Raw genomic sequence first — 15,256 nt, 5'->3', positions numbered from 1 at the left:
CTCAATAATGTTCTTGTGGCAGAATGCAATCAAATCCTCACAGCAATGTTCCAACCTCTAGTGTAAAGCCTTCCCAGAAGAGTAGAGGCTGTTACTGCAACAAAGAGGGACCAACTCCTTAGTAACCTTGTAATAGTAGCATTGATTACAGAAGAAACGCTGGACACTGATCTGTCTGCATGCACACACTTGTGTGACTAACTAATCGTACTTAGTTACATAGCGAGCGCTGGGTCACACAGTGAGCTGGGCTGCAGAGAGCCTGAGACAAACAGGTCTGGGTGAGGCTCCTCTGCAAACCCCTGTCAGTGGGGGGCTGTGAGTTATGTATGATACTGTGGCCGTGCCCCCTCTCTCTCTCTCTCTCTCTCTCTCTCTCTCTCTGTCTTCTCCACAGAAGAACCCCCTCTGTTAGAAATGCCACATCTGTTCTGCCACATGTTTCTCACGGCTTATGGCACATACCTCTATGCGGAGCACACAAAGAGTAGCTTCATGCAGGCCCGGCTCCCTCAGCTGCTTTTACTCTGGTGATTTGGCATGTTGAAGTAGAACATGTTTTTGAAACTATGCAAAATGGAAATGTATATGAAAATGAGTATGCTAGAATGAATATGTGAAAAATTAAAGACACATGGAAATGCTTTTCTTTTTTCTACACTGGTCAGAATGACCACAGTAAGTATGTGACCAAAGAGCAAAACGCAATACACTTTGTTTGGGCCGCATATTTTGAAATCATATTACGAAACGTATGAAACCAGCCCCCTCAGTTGTGCTAGAATTTGAACATGTGTTTTCCATGTCTGTGTGTATGAATGTGCGTGAGACCTTGTGGAGATCAGGCTTGATGAAGTCATGATGTGCGTGCGCTTATGTGTAGGTGTGCGTTTGTGAGTGTTGGGTTTGTTTTTGTACATTCTCAGCGCAAACATATGTTTTTGTATGAAAACCAACACCCAAGATTTAAGAGTTTGTCATGTGGACAGAGAAACACAGTTACACTGCACTGTGAAATTCTTACTCTGCACTACAAATCACTACACAAACACTATATAAAGACTAAGTACTAAGTAAAAAGCACTAAATATTAAAGAAGGGTATGAATATATATATATATATATATATATATATATATATATATATATGTATTTACTCTCTTAAAATGGTGGGTCTTCAAGGGTTCTTTACTAAAGACAATGATTCAATATAGAACCATGAACACTGAAAGAAACATTTGCATGCTTAAAGGTTCTCTGCATGGTGAAATGGTTCTTCAGATTGATGGAAACTTTGAAAAAGCTTTACGTTGCAGCAAAAAGCACTCTGCTATTACGATGTCAAGCTTGGAACAACAGAAAAACCCATTTTGGTGCTATCTAGAATCATTTTCAAAAAGGTTCTAGATAGGTCCATATACAACCCATTTTCCATTTTTCCATCGATCTGAAGAAAACTTTTAATCATGCAAACGGTTCTTTGATCTTTGAGCCAAAAAGGGGTCTTCTATGACTAAAAGCATAACATTGTAACAATAGCAGAACTCTTTTTGGTGCTATATAGAACCCTTTTCAAAAAGGTTCTATATAGAACCGTACAGAACACACCATCCATCAATCTGCAGAGCCCTTTTACGATGCGAAGAACTCTTTAGTCATGCACAGTGAAAATTAGAAAGTAACTATAACTCATATGTGAAGTTATTTCAGCTTGAACCTGTTAAGTAACTTTACTTAATAAGTTTAAGTTTGCATTTTATTTTAGTAAAATCAGCTAATTTACGTTTACAGTGCAGAGAAACAGATGGACTACCATCTGTAACTGTAGAACCACAAAGTACATCTACATGGTAAGTAGAGCTGATAAAATGGACAGTGAGTTCAGTACTTAATAAAGTGGCCGGTCAGCGTATAATACAGATGGGCCATTTTACATTACATATGTATAACACATATGAGACATATGTATGACACTATGTATACCATTGTATAAACATGAACTCACGTGTATGTGCGTGCATGTGTGTATCCCTGTGTATGTCCTTTATCAAGGATGTTCTGCCCCTGAAGCATCACGTGAAGGCGTGGAACCCTTTGGAATCACATTCCCCACAGCAGGCCTCACTCCGTCCACTACTGTGCACGGCATTTCCCAGCTCCATCCTGCTCAGCAGCAGCTCACAGGGGAGTCTGAGGCAACTCTCCGCTCCTTCTCTTGCACAATACAAACCCAACACACTATTCTTACTTTTTATTGTTGCTGGCAGACGGCCCGTTTTACAAATATCCCCCCATATCGCTGCCCAGCTCTATCTGCTCGAAAGCCGCTGCATTGTTATCCCATATCCCACAATGAGCTTTCCTCAAGGACGGATTCCTTGGAAACACAATCAGGATGTTTTCACAGCTTTTGCTGCCTTAATGCTGGCACCCTGGGACTAGAGCTGATATTCCATTTCTGGAGGTGTGGTGCTCCCTTCAAACCACCGCTGCGGGACTGCAGAAAGAGAGCCAGAGCTGTTTACAGTCCATCCTAGTCTTCTTTAGGTCACCCTAATGCAGAGAAATGCCCTCAGTGTGCCGCTTTCCCTTCTCATGGTGTGCCATCAAGAGGTCAGGCCGAGTTCTTTGACCTAAAGTTGCTGTCCTTGTATTGCTGACTGCTGAAGTCTGAACAGATGAGGTGTGCTAGTTGGTGCAGATCACTTTGCAAGCAGGCACTGAAGATGGACGCTTACTCTAAAACGATAAAGAAACCTGAATTAAACTTATAACTGCAAGAAACACTAAACTTCTTGGAGGTTCTTGCTTTAATGCCCATCTTCTTTCATGGTTTAGGCTGAAACCAGCAAGCATTTGGAACTGGCTTAAAGAAAAGTTGATTACTTTAGAAGAAAACAGAGGGACTGGCAGAACAGATGTGTTTCTGTAATCATTCAGATTTCATTTCATTCCACACAAATGTAAAGCACATGTAAGCCAGGCTTGATGTGTTTCACAAGTCAAAATACAATGCAGCCATAACTTATCCATGGATTCAGGGATTCAGTGAATCAGTCTCACTCACCCTATCTCACCCTACACTACACAGAGAACAGATCATCAGAAGCTTATTCTGAGTCACTTGTATTCATCTCCTCAAGATGCTGGCAAAGTTAAGACCCAGTTTCCAAACATCTGTTATTTTCAGTATCACAGCTCCCTCTCCTGGTCAAACACTAGAGTTTGCATTAATGCCAAAGGGGATTTCACTCACTCTGTGATCTTGAGCTATAAAGATCTTAAAACAGGCATGTCAAACTGGGGACCTTCGGGGCCAAAGTGCTGCCGATATTAGCGCTTACCCTCATTTAATGCTCTGAATTCAGTTCATGAAGGCCTTAATCAGCTAATGAGCAGAATCAGGTGTGTTTAATGAGGCAGTGTGCTAAAGTCTGCAGTGTTTTGGCCCACGAGGACTGGAGCCTGACACATACCCTAAAACAAGAGAAAGACAATCAATCAAATAAGCGACTAAATAATTACAAGCAAACATTTCACTATTACAATATCATATAAAAAGATTTACATTGAGTTTTATATTTCTCTATATAAATGGAAAATGACATTTTTTGGCATTTATCAAGTATTTTACCTTCAATACATTTTATTAACTTTAACATTAAAGCTCTTTTTGGGACAACTTTCTGGCAAAATGAGGACAATTCAAATACTGAGATATGCTGTAAAAAATGTTCTTTTAAAGAAAAAGTGTTCAGGCTGCCTTAAATTTTTTTCTTTCAGCTTGTTAGTTGAACTTTGCACACACACACACACACACACACACACACACACACACACACACACACACACACACATTATCTAAGCCACTTATCCTCCTGTGTTTGTGGGGGGTGCTGGAGCCTATCCCAGCGGTCATTAGGCAGAAGGCAGGAAATGCCCTGGATAGGCCACGTGTCCATCATAGGGCAGATATTTGAAGTTCAAATAGCACAAAGTTTTAAGGCAACCCAGACACTAACTTTTACAATTTAAAACCTAAAATTTCTTTTTACAGTGAACTACAATTAGCATAAATAATCACAGTAAAAATTGGCAGATCATATTCTAAAACCAAGAGAAAGTTGGGAAAATGGGTCCAGGGGCTCACTGCAGTTCAAAATATCTTCCACAATCTCCTCAAAAAGACAAAAACAAAACACAACCTCACTGTCTGCTTAATAATTTCTCATATAAACTAATATTCATTACCACTTGAATAACCTTTTCATTTGCACTTATAACGTATTCCAAATTCATAAACTTCAACAAGCTGAACTTGGATGACCTAAGATGACCCTTCTGTTCTGCTATGGCCAAAATTCTTTACTGAACCTCAAATAGGAGAGATACAATTATCAGATAATAGCCTTTCAAATGCACTAATATCCTCACTGCACGGAAACTTAGCAAAGTTATCATGATTTAATGGGTTTCAAGGTTGCGATCATTATCATAACAGTCAAGATCTGTGCTGCCTTGACCTTATAGCATTGCTTATAAACACAAAATCAACCTATACTTGATCTAATGTTTTCTTATATAATCTATTGTAGCTGATTGTTATTTTAGAGCTGGGACAATAAGGACAAATCTTGAAAAATCTATAATTATCCCACTACAGGTATTTTACAGTCATATATTCTATGTATCTAGAAAAACTGTGTTTTGCACCAAAGCACATGAGAAAGCCTGAAAGGGGAATTCCAGCATTTTTTCAAAATGTATGCGCAGCTCACTCTTTGAGATGTAAACAAAGTCATTCAGAGTGGTTTGATGTGAAAAGGTTCATTGTAGAGAGGCTTACAGACTGATTTCTTTACAGTGGTGCTGATAGGAACCAGGGGTCACAATGTCTACAACACAAATATAGCCATTTTATTTACTATCCAAAACCACCAGTGAACCTACACAAGTCTTCTGAGTTTTATATGTAAGGTTAATTATGATAAAATACTAATAAATCTGAAAAAAAAAATAAATTTCTTGAGGCACTATTTTGCCTTACAGTGCCCTACATGTACCTCTCCGCCGTGAATGGATTTTTTAAAATACATTTTAGGCCAAAACCTTCTCAAAACTATCAGAAAATGCCACCTCAGGCATTAAGAAGCGAATTCATGACTGTTCATAATGCCAGATTGCATATTCATGACAATGTCTTTCTGTGTGGGAGCTTTGAACTCTTCAGACGTCTGGTTCCTATCACCGTCTTGGTTCTCTAGAACAGATCGTTTCACATCAAACCACTGATGTGACTTTGTTTACATCTTAATGATTTACTTATTCAGAAATTTTGAAAAAATCTGTGGTATTTTCATTCAAGGCCTCTTTACAGAGGAAAAAAGAAAACAAGTTTTGAAGATGTACACATGAAAGGGTCCATGTTCTACATTTTGCATCCCATGCATGCTAATTTTTATGTTTTATGTTCCAAAAACAGTCATAATTCATTTCTACACAACCATATACCAACCTCTCTTTATCTCTTACGATTTATCCCTTTAAGACTGACATATGTAAATGATCGCTGTTCTGACCGGCTGTCCTGTATTTTGCCCCATTCAAGAAGCGGTCCGGGCTGAAACAAAAATTGGGTGACTATTGAATAGTAGTGTTTGTTGAATAGTAGTGTTGTTAACATTAGCCTTGTAGCTCCAGCACTAAATTAAAGAAGCAAAATTTGCACATCAGACATCTATCCGCTGGTCGACTACGCCTGGGGTTAGAGGAAAATGATTTCTTGCACATTATATTATATTATATTATACAATATTTTAGATGTGTTTGCTTCCACATCCCAATGGTGCTTTTCTAGTAATACGTGTAGTTATGCTTCTAATCATGTTTTAATTTACTTTCCTGCTCATGTGTAGCCACTGATATGGACTATATTATTAAATTTGTCTTTATATCCCTGCAGGATTGTCAGACTTGGGTAATATGCAGGACCAGCAACTTTGAGAGTCTGCAGTGTATTTTAGTCTGTTGTATTATTTGGCTTTGGCTTTTAAACTTGATATTATTTCAGGTAGTGTTTGAGTTTGTTCAACAAAAATGTTGAATTCCAAACAAGCTGTTTTTGTGGCTTAGTTTCCATATATGGACTGTTTGGACTGGGAAGTGAATGGTATGTTTTGAAACTTCCACAGTGTTTTATACTACACCAAATTCTTTTATTTCAAAAATGTGAGGAAAAATTGTTTTTCAGTGATACACTAGTGCAATCTTTCACATCAGAGTTGTGTTGAAAGTTGCCATTGAAGTTTGTTTTCTCATTTTAAAGCTTGGATCTCCGAGCTGAAGCAGAGCCACCACACACCCACACACGCCCATACACACACGCACACACACACACACACACACACACACACACACACACACACACACATACCCACACACACACACACACATACCCACACACACACACAGAGCTGCTGCAGAACCTCAGGCCCTGTAAGTCAGTTGGTCTCCTTGTACTGCTTTAAAACTTTTTAACAGAATGGGCTGTTAATTGCACCAATTTGTCATGTGACTTTTACAGAATAAACAGTTTGCATCAACTCATGCAAGTGAAACATAAATCAAGGCTTTGTATTTATTAACAATTCTGTTTTAAATCATAAGGCTGGCTTTACACAGTGAAACTTTTATGCAACTGTAGTGGCTTGAAACCTACATGAAACTAAATGGAAAAATATATGCAAACAATATGATATGTGAATTACACCTCATGTATACCAAAAAAATACTAATTGGTTAACTGCTGGAGTAATGGAATTTGTTGCAAGCAGCTTTGTTTTTTGAATTGCTTCGTGCATCTTCCAAGTTGCATGGAAATTATGTTGCAGGCAACTTACAATGAGAGTTTCACCGTATAAAGTCAGCAGGTTGTGTTGACTTGTTAATGTGGCTGGGGAGGCTGTCTGGCTTACTGTGAACTATTAAAAAGAACAAAACTTCATCAAATGCTGTGAGCAGCCACTTCGTGTTGTCTAAAATGACTGACCACAGTGTTCTTCTAGGAAGTCATAAATCACATCGACAGGTCTGCACCACCTTAATGAAGATCTGGATATGGGTTGAGTGAGTTAAGAGAAGTTTTGAGGTTGTATTTCGAGAAAAAAATTGGGCGACTATTGAATAGTAGTGTTTGTTGAATAGTAGTATTGTTAACATTAGCCTTGTAGCTCCAGCACTAAATTAAAGAAGCAAAATTTGCACATCAGACATCTATCCGCTGGTCGACTACGCCTGGGGTTAGAGGAAAATGATTTCTTGCATATTGTATTATATTATATTATATTATATTATACAACATTATACGTGTTTGCTTCCACATCCCACTGGTGCTTTTGTAGTTTATGTGTTATGCTTCTAATCACATGTATTTTAGTCTGTTGTATTATTTGGCTTTGGCTTTTAAACTTGATATTATTTCAGGTAGTGTTTGAGTTTGTTTTTGCCTTATTACGGCTGCATGGTGTAAAGACTGCATTGAGAAAAGCAGTATTTAATGAAGGATGGCAACCTGTTTCACACCATTAGCAATTGATCAAGCTTTTCCCTTTTCCTTTATTGCCACAAGGGGGAGCACTGATGCCTCAAAGTGCTCAAAACAATACACCACTTCTACTGTGTGCCTCCACACCAACCAACAGCAGCAAAACTATGTTTAACAGAGAATTACAACTGCTATTTTAAGTAGTTCAGTAAAAGTTTTGTTCAAGTGTCCACTTCAGTGTTGCTATTGTCAGGTCAGCTCTCAAAAAGCATGTTCTCTGTGACTGTATTTCTTTCTCTGCACTGCTGCATCTCTTCAGGCAGATCAGTTTTGCTGTGTTTCTCATGCTGTTGTTGCTTTAAATCTGGTTATATCTTAACCACTAGGCCCGAGCCTTCCAGCCAGCATTTGGGGGAATTTTTACCATAAAAGGCCATGCTGAACGCTGAACCAGCTACGGTTTCCTGTGGGAGGAACCTCAGTTTGACTGAGCTGGAATAGTTCTCTCTCTCTCCCTCTCTCTCTCTCTCTCTCCCTCCCTCCCTCTCTCTCTCTCTCTCTCTGTCTCTCTCTGTTGTCTTATCGCCAGCTGCAATTCCCTGCTTCCCTCAAACCACCTCTCTCACTCCAGCAGAACTATGTGATCCCTCTTAGTCATAAGCTTCCATTTGAACACTTAGACAGAACTCCATGTATGTTTTCTTTTATTCTCATCTTAAACATACAGTGTTAATATGCCTGTTGTGAATCTAATTTGTTTGCTTTACTGCCTTGGGGTTTTAGTATTACTAGACACATTACACTCTTAAAAATGAAGGCCATAAAAAAGATCTTTGAGCACTCTTGGTTCCCAAAAGAACCTTTTAATGGAGGATTCTTCAAATAAGCATTTGCATGAATTAGATCTTTTAATCTTAATGTAAAGGTTACTTAATGTAAAGGCCCTACACCAGTGAAAAGTGACTCCTCTAAGTCAGAAAGCATTTAGGATCATTTACTCGAGGGCAGTGTGTTGAAAGCCTGCCACACATGTCTAATCACAAACACAAACACATGGTGTCATTAAATCGAAGCACTGCTCTTATGAAGACCTAAAAGCTATTTGAGTGCTGTTAGCTCCCCCTGGTGGAGAATCTGCAACCTGCTAAATGTGAGTGAGTTAATGAGCATTTAAGCATGTCTCAAAATATCAGTCTGCAACTTTATAAGACCTGTCATATTCACATATTTACAATTTGTCCTTAAATCTGGGCCACAAAGCATTTTTTTGTTTTTCTGTGGCTTAATATTTATATATAACGGGTAGATTTGTTTACCTACCAGACATTATGGCTGCATTCAAAATCGCATACTATGCCTACTACACTAATGAATGGACTTGTATTGGTGGTGTACTCTTTCTGACATACTATTTAGTATGGTAGTATGTGGTTTTGGATGCAGCCACAAAGATATAAGTAAAGTTTAATATTAAGCCATATATAAATATTAACCAATAAAGTGAAGTTAAAGAGGAATGCTGATGAACACCACTTGCATTCAGCAGGAATGCTGAGGTTTTTACAATAAGAGCCCCATATTATTCTAATGTTAAATCTAAGTTGATTTTAACTTGATCTTATTTAACACTAAACATATATTAAATACTTATTATTTTTGCTACCACCACCACTACTACTACTAATATCACTATTATAAGTAGTAGTAGTAGTTGTTGTGGTTTGTGGTGACAGAACAGTAACAAACACTGGCTAACGTGCTTAAATAAGTGTATGCATTACGTAGCTCAAAGTCATACTTGGAAGAAACTATGGGACGCCTTAGAACACATCAGGTAAACATTAGATGAAAAAGTTTATGCAATTGAACTTCATACTTGGAAAAATGGGCAGTTCAGTTTTTCATCTGGCCCCTCTTGGAGAAGACCACCTAGCTAGGGACCTCCAAGTAAGTTGAGTAACCCCTTTAACTCATTCACTCACTCACTAACTCACTCATGTTTAGCAGGCTGCACATTCTTCACCGGGGGAGCTATTAGCACTACCAGCTTTTTCTGCTTCATAAGAGCTGTGCTTCACATCGGTGACACTGTGCCTGTGTCTTCTTGTTGGTGCCATATAGAACCATATACAGGACATTTTACATCAATCTATATAGAACCATTTTCTTTAAGAACCCTTAAAAAACCATCTTTTCTAAGTGTGTACAAACCTGTACATTTATAACCACTGTTCACATTTTAAACAAAACAGTGATACATATATGGTATATACATACAGACATACATACATACATACATACATCATCTAAACCGCTTATCCTTCTGGGTTGCGGTGGGGTGCTGGAGCCTATCCCAGCTGTCATTGGGCGGAAGGCAGGATAATATGGTATATATTTTATGGTAAATATTTTTTACAATTTCTTGTCAGAAACAGTGTATTTGCCCACACTTGGCAACAAAAGCAGGCTCAAATGAACCCATAAGGGACAATTGTTTGGCAACATGTGCTAATGTGAATGTACAGTTAGAGATCATACTCGTTTTACACCATACCATTTTCGATTCCCTGTTCACTAACCTGAGACAAACCCAAAAATTCCAGCTTAAAGAACTCTGAAGTCACTCTGTGAGAGAATGACTCACTGCTGTTCACACATGAGGTCAGCTTTCAGGCGGGGCAGGTCAGGAACCATGAGCTGTTTAAACACTTCCCTTCAAGGGAAGTTGACAATGCAGAACCTTTCCAATAGGAGCAACAGGTTCTAAACACCTGTGCATGGCCGGAGGGCGCTTGTATGTCTTGTCTGAAGCTGAAGTGGAGGCATGTGGAGGCAGCGCTGGAAGCACAGGTGTCTGGGAAGACGTCATGAGCTTCCCTCACCCAGGTGCTATGTGAGGTGATTCACCATTACCAGCAGACAAGCAATGACTGATGGCTGAAGCTCGTGTCTCATGGCTGCTGTCAAATCGCTGAGAGTGAATTAGCCCTGGTAATAACCCCTCAAACCCTGAGGGTTTGTGTCTGGGCCCTCACTTCACTTCCTCACTCTCAAACAGTACTGTGCAAAAGTCAGAGACCACCCTTTATTGATTTCATTTCCTGTCAAAACAGCCATTAAGATTTAACATTTCAGGAGATCAGATATAAGATAATTCATTTGTATAAGGAAAGAGAAAGTCAAAGGAAAATCAGTGAAAATATGTCCAAAAAAAGCAAAAAAAATATTAAAAGCTGCAGAGAAAAAGGGTCTTCTAACAAACAGGCAAGACCTGGTAGACCACCGAAGCTGTCCCCATCAGATAAACAGCACTTAAAGCTGTCATCTTTGAGAGAGAGGAGAAAATCAAGCTGCTTCAGATCTGAAAACATCCACAGGTGTTTCTGTCCATCCTTCCACTGTGAGAAGACGACTCAGCGCTATGGGTCTGAAAGGATGTGTAGCTGTCAAGAAGAACCTCACTGAGAAAAGGAGATGGACACATCAAACAAAGAAGCTGAACAATGGACTGACCACCCCAGAGTCCAGACCTCAAAATCACTGAATGTGTTTGATTACTTCAGAACATGATCAACCAACTTCTTTTGGAAAAATGGAACTGAACACTGAAAGTGAGTCTTCTGAAAAGGAATGGAAGCTGTAATAAAAGTAAAGAGAGACACACTAAACACTGAAAATGTGGGTATTATATTTAGTTATTGAATAATTTTCCACAAATTAAATTCTTTCTTCTTTTTTGGTGACACTCCTGTACAGTAAGTACAGGTTGTACACATTAATTTCATAGTACACTCTTAGAAAAGATGGTTCTTCAAGGGTTCTTTAGTAAAGACAATGGTTGGATGTAGAACCATGAACACTCATGCTTAAATGAATCTTTGCATGGTGGAATGGTTCAGATTGACGGTGCTCTATAGAACCTTTTTGAAAATGGTCCTTCTATTGTTACAAGCTGGACACATTCTCCATCAATATGAAGAACGATTTCACCATGCAAAGAACATTTTAAGCATACATTTTAAGAGTGTTCATGGTTCTATATAGAACCGTTGTCTTTACTAAAGAACTCTTGAAGAACCATCTTTTGTAAGAGTGTAGTTACTGAATAATTCATGGTAGGTACCAGAGGTGGATGGTAACTAGTTACACATACTAAGTTTGGTGTACTCTGGATACTTTTATTAATACTTAGGTATGTTTGAGAGGAAAGTAGGCCCATGCTGATGTCTCGGTAGCTAGCTCGCTGAATTTCCCGTTCCACCTTAAATGGTGCAGCAGTCACATTCTGGCACCTCAGGCATCACAACTGCTGCACCATTAAAGGTGGAACAGCAAATTCGGACAAGAATCTGGTGAACATCTGACTTCAGCTTCATATCACTGAAGAATTAGGGGTGGGTGATTATAAATAATTGTCACCCCCCTCTTTGAAGACATATTATTCCCTAAATGTAACTAAAGCCAGCAGTGAGGAGCTGAACTTTACCCTCCTCTGCTATCACTGCAGACTGGCAGGGTCACCTACAGAGCACCACTAGTAGCCTGTTAATGAAGTAATGCTATTGAGTTTATTTGAGGGCCCCGTTTCATAAGGAAGATTTCAAACACTACTCCTTGTAACTCAGTTCCAAAGGCCAAGGTGACACTTGAAAACAAATTGTTGGGGTAAAAATAAGAAATGGGACTGGGCCATAATCTACTTTCTCCTCCATTCCTGGGTCGCTTTACTGTAGCTCACACCTCTTACTCTGGAGCTTTAGCATTTTATTATACAAAAGAATCCAAAACGAGAAGAACAGAGCCTTCAGTTCATATGCTGATAGATGCTGGATGGACTAAGATGTTCCACTGCAGGTCTGTGGGGAACTTTTTGGGCCTGTCACTTTTTTACTCCAGTTGTTTTTAGTAGCTACTTTTGAGTCACAGGTTCAATGAAGAAACCAGACGTTTACTTGAGCATGAGTTTAAACTATGCTACCCACCTCTGGAGATCAATAATAAGCCTTAACAGAATAATAAGCTTGCAGTTTGAGAGGTTAAAAGCCAATACAGCTTCTGAGTGTACATGCCTGCTTTTGTTTGTGAGTGAAAAGGCCGGAATGAGGGTGTGTACTGAAAACGGAAGGAAATGTGAAGCAGGGAAAATAATAAACTATCATTGTATTTACTTTTGATTTTATATTTAACCTTACATCATCACATGAGTTTCCTAAGGCATTATATCACAAAGATGAAGATGGTCAAGTGCTGCCTTACATACCTTTTAGTAATTAATTTGAATGGAATATTAATTTGCCTATGGTAACTCTTAGCAAACTATGACTTAATGTGTGTTCTTTTCTCAGTGGCACTTACAAGACTTGACTGGCAGCCAAACAGTGAATGGTGTGACATTCTGCACTTCAGCCCCAGCTTTCAATGCCAATCTCCCCTCCTACAGCTCTCTGTCAGGCTGCACACAGACTCCAGCCAATCTCAGCTCCAGCTCGTCCATGGTGTATATGGAATTACTATGCGGAAGATCACCCTCCACTTCAAAAAGTGAAATGATTCTCTTATGAATGTTTCAGTGCACAGGCCTACTGTGAAGAACAGCCTTATTACACATTTATTAAGAATGTAAATTACAGAGTAACAACATTTTGGCATTCCAGACCCTCCCTCATTTGGGGTTCCCACTTTAAAGCAATAGTTTAGTAAACGCTTTACACAATTTTACCCTTTATCATAAATGTTATCCATGCCAAGACATGTTTGATGACTGAAGTTCGCCATGAGGCTAGCCTCAGAATTTTACATTGTGCAAAGTACATAACTAAATTATCACCATGGTGAGTTGTTAAGTGATGTCAAATAGTCTTGCTTATGTAGTTTCTGACACTGTATGATCCAGAAATGAGAGCAAAAGTGTATACAGCACCACACAACAGTTAATTAATTTATGTAATTTCCAGTCAAAAATGTCGATTTTTCAGCATCAGGAGAAAAAGCAGAAAACATATTTAACTCCTTAACAATCAAGGTTTATTTCATACTAAGGCTTATGGTTCAGTACCTACAGGGACTTCAGTGCAAACTAATGGAGCTATTTTCAGGTTATTGAACTGTATAATAAAACTTGCCTTGTTAACGGGTTAATAGAAGATTATACAGAGGCCTCAACAATTAAATATATCAGTTTTATTTAGTGTGTCCACTCTATACCTTTATTACAGCTTCCATTCTTCTCAGGACGAGAAAGTAGATTACTTTCCTCTCAAATATACAGAAGTATTAATGAAAGTATTAGCCTTCACACACACTCAGAGTACATCTAACTTAGTATGTGTAACTAGTTACCATCCACCTCTGGTAACTACCATGAATTATTCAGTCACTACATTCTTTAAAATGATGGTTCTTCAAGGGTTATTTGGTAAAGACAGTGGTTCTATATAGAACCACAAAAACCCCAAGAACAATTTGCATATGTAAAATTTGCATGTTGAAACCGCTCTTCAGATTGATGGAGAATGTGTCCAGCTAGTAACAATAGAAGAACCCTTTTGGTGCTATATAGAACCATTTTTAAAAAGGTTCTATAGAGCACCATCAATCTGAACCATTCCACCATACAAAGAACCCTTTAAGCATGCAAATGGTTCTATATAGAACCATTGTCTTTACTAAAGAACCCTTGAAAAAACATCTTTTGACCTCCTGTACCTATGGCACTGCAGTGTCACCAAAAAAAGAAGAAACCTTATATTAAATGGAAAATTACTCAATAACTAAATATAATACAGAAATTTTCACTGTTAATTGTGTCTCTCTTTGTCTTTATTACAGCATCCATTCTTTTCAGAAGATTCACTTTCAGCTTTCAGTTCAATTTTTACACACCTCCAAAGTTCAGTCGTAGCACTTGGTTGCATTTTCTGTTTCCCACAATCCACGTAATCCCACATTCAGTGACTCATTTGTTGAGGTCTGGACTCTGGACTGGTCAGTCCATTGCTCTGAAAACACCAGCAGCTTCTTTGTTTGATGTGTCTGTGTCCTTTTCTCAGCGAGGGCTTCTTGGCAGCTGCACATCCTTTCAGACCCATAGCGCTGAGTTGTCTTCTCACAGTGGAAGGATGGCTGTGGATTTTTTCAGATCTGAATGAAGAGTGGAGCTTGATTTTCTCCTCTCTTTCAAAAAATGAATGTTTTGAGTTCTGTTTGTCTAATAGGAACAGTGTTGGTGGTCTATCAGGCCTACCACTATTAGAAGCCCCTTTTCTTAGCTTTTAATCAGTTTTTGAACTCCAAATTTGGAAAGAACTGATTTTTCACTTATTTTCCTTTGACTTTCTCCTTCATTGTGCCAGTGGGTTGTTTTGTATCTACTCTCCTCAGAAATATCTCTGGAAAAATGAGTAACTAGTACTTAAAGAATATTTTGACCAGAAATTAAAGAAATGAAGCATGGTCTCTTTTGCACAGTATTGTATCACAGCTAAAACAGTAGTAGCAGCTGTCTTGAAGCCATCTTTTGTCCAGTTTTGGATGTGGCTGACTGTATGTAGGGTAAGAGTGAAGATTGTGTAAATTTGACTATCACTTTAAAACACCCACATTTTGGGTTGACAAAAAAGGGAACAATCATTGTGCATTTTGGACCTCTATATCAGCACCAAGTGTTCAATGATGGGGTTAAATTTGGAAGCAGGTCCCAGCTCCTTGTGGGCCT

The sequence above is a fragment of the Colossoma macropomum genome, unplaced genomic scaffold (assembly GCF_904425465.1).
Source record: "Colossoma macropomum unplaced genomic scaffold, Colossoma_macropomum, whole genome shotgun sequence".
Classification (NCBI taxonomy): domain Eukaryota; kingdom Metazoa; phylum Chordata; class Actinopteri; order Characiformes; family Serrasalmidae; genus Colossoma; species Colossoma macropomum.
The sequence above is the reverse complement of the archived record's forward strand: the minus strand, read 5'-3'. Positions refer to the sequence as shown.